This window comes from Echinops telfairi, unplaced genomic scaffold, assembly GCF_000313985.2.
Source record: "Echinops telfairi isolate 266 unplaced genomic scaffold, ASM31398v2 ScPeMD7_9;HRSCAF=40, whole genome shotgun sequence".
Lineage (NCBI taxonomy): Eukaryota > Metazoa > Chordata > Mammalia > Afrosoricida > Tenrecidae > Echinops > Echinops telfairi.
Window position 1 is genome coordinate 59144693 of NW_022103906.1, and position 2228 is coordinate 59146920.

A 2228-nucleotide genomic window follows, 5' to 3' on the forward strand; every position below is an offset into this window, starting at 1 on the left:
ATCCACGGGCAGGGTCCCCATGTGGATTAAGCCCCGAGAATCCTCCCTGAACATAGTCAAGGGAGGACTAGCCTTGCTATCAGACAGAGAGCATGGTAAGGAATATTACAGCAGAGGTAGTCAGGCTAAAATATAACACTTTATCAGTTGATCTCCCTTTTGACTCATTTTAAAGTTGTTTCAGTTTTTAGTATTTTCTCCTTTCTCTTTGAGGTTTTCCTGTTTTTTTTGGTCATCTTTTGTTCTGTTCATTTGTTTGTGTTTTGTATGATTTTCTGTATAAGAAATCCAGGACAGGTAAGTCTATAGAGACAGTAACTAAATTAACTGTTACCTAGGGGCATGGAAGAAGGTAAATGGGGATAAATGAGGAGCTAACACCAGGAAGTATGAGAAAGAAAGTATTCTGACTTTGATTATGGTGATGATTGCACTGCTCTTCTTAACATGATTGAACCAGGTAAATTGTTTGATGTTAATTACATGGCAATAACACTATTTAAACAAACAAAAAAACACAGAAAACAAGACAAGTTAGCAAGAATGTAGGAAAACTGGAACTTTTATCCATTGCTGAAAATGTACAAATGGTAGTTTTTTGTGAAAAATGGTAGCCATTCATCAAAAAAATAAATAGAAAATTATCATATGACCCAGCAATTCCACTCCTAAGAATACATGTAAAAGACTGAAAGCAAAGACTCAAAAAGAGACTTGTGGTGATCAAAAGGAGGTCACCAATGATCACTGCAGTGCTATTTATGATAGGCAGAAGGCAGAAAAGCCTTCAATACGTGAATGAATAAAAATGTCGTCCATGTGCACAATGGAACGCCACTCAAATCAGGAGGAGAAAGGAAGATGATTCACGCTGTAGTACAGATAGAAATGGAAGGCATTATGCTAAACCAATCACAAAAGGACAAATGACCTCACATCCAGAACAAAGAAAAACTAAATGTACAGAGACCAAAGTTTATTGGTTCCCAGGTTCAAGGCGGAAGGGAAAAGGAGGTTAATGATGATACAAAAACCACCCTAAGGGTAGTTTTTATTGTCATTGCTGCCAGTAAATTACACATATCTAAAAAAGTTGTATTAGCCAAAAAAAAAAAATGTGATGGATGTATTTACAACAACCAAAAATGAGTAGTTGCTGAGGCTGCTAAGACCACACCATGAAATTCTGTTCTGAGGTCTGGAGGTTTAGGGTCATGGTTTCATGGGTCATCCCGGCTAAATTGGCCTAGTAACTACTTCTAGTGCTTCAGTTCTACTCCCTCCTTCATCGCAAAGTGCCTGGGCTCTTAAAAGCTTACAAACTGCCACTCCAGGCACAGTGACTGGTCTCGGTTCCCCTGGACTGCCAGAGGAAGGAGGAGATGCAGAAACACAAGGATATGGACTAAACACTCACTGCCATGGAGTCGATGCTGTCTTCTCATACCAACCCCTGGGTTTGCTAGATTTAACTGTTTACGGGATTAGATAGCCTAGACTTTCTTCTGAGGAGCTGCCGGTGGTTTTGAACAGGCAACCATGCAGATCACGGTGCAACTCGTAACCACTACACCACCAGGACTCCATAAAGGATATGGAATGGTGGCTAATGACAACCCCCCCACCCAACCGCAGGAACAACTGTTTCCTCTGCAGTGGGATCAAAGGAACTAAAGAGTGCCAGCCTACTAACACTTTGAGTAAAGATGCTATAAAAGAATTTTCACCGGGAAGAAAATGGAGAACAATTTCCTATTTCCAAGGACTCTAGCCTCTCTGAAGCCCGGGAGGCTGGGTGACTGAAACTAGTCTTGAGATAATATTTTAAACCCAAAATACCCCCTGCAGTCACCTCAAAACCAAGTGTGTTTAGCTCAACTAGTAACATATGTCCATCTTTTAGGAACTAACAATATGGGATCAAACTGATGACAACAACTGGACCACAACACAAGGACGTTGGGTATGGGTGTGGGTGGGGGCCGGGGAGGGCCTGTGTTTATGTTAATGAGAAGAGCAGCTGGGGAAAGGAGGGTGAGAACAGTTGCCCAACTCCACGGATGTAATCACTGTCACTAAACTGTCCACCTACAAACTGTTCAACTGTTGTGCTAAGTGTAATTTCACAAGCAAAATAAATAAAACTTAGAAAAAAGCACAGTGGCTCTATGTACAGAAAAAGATAACCATTTTATTATTGTTACCTTCTTTCAAAATGCCTGCCTAGA

At 40.8% G+C, this 2228-nt stretch overlaps 1 protein-coding gene across 1 annotated transcript in view; it reads right to left on the reverse strand.

Annotated features, from left to right (window-relative positions):
• The window catches only part of TRAPPC11 (trafficking protein particle complex subunit 11), a 52384-nt gene that overhangs the window by 30517 nt on the left and 19639 nt on the right, over window positions 1-2228 (reverse strand). The window lies entirely within an intron of this gene.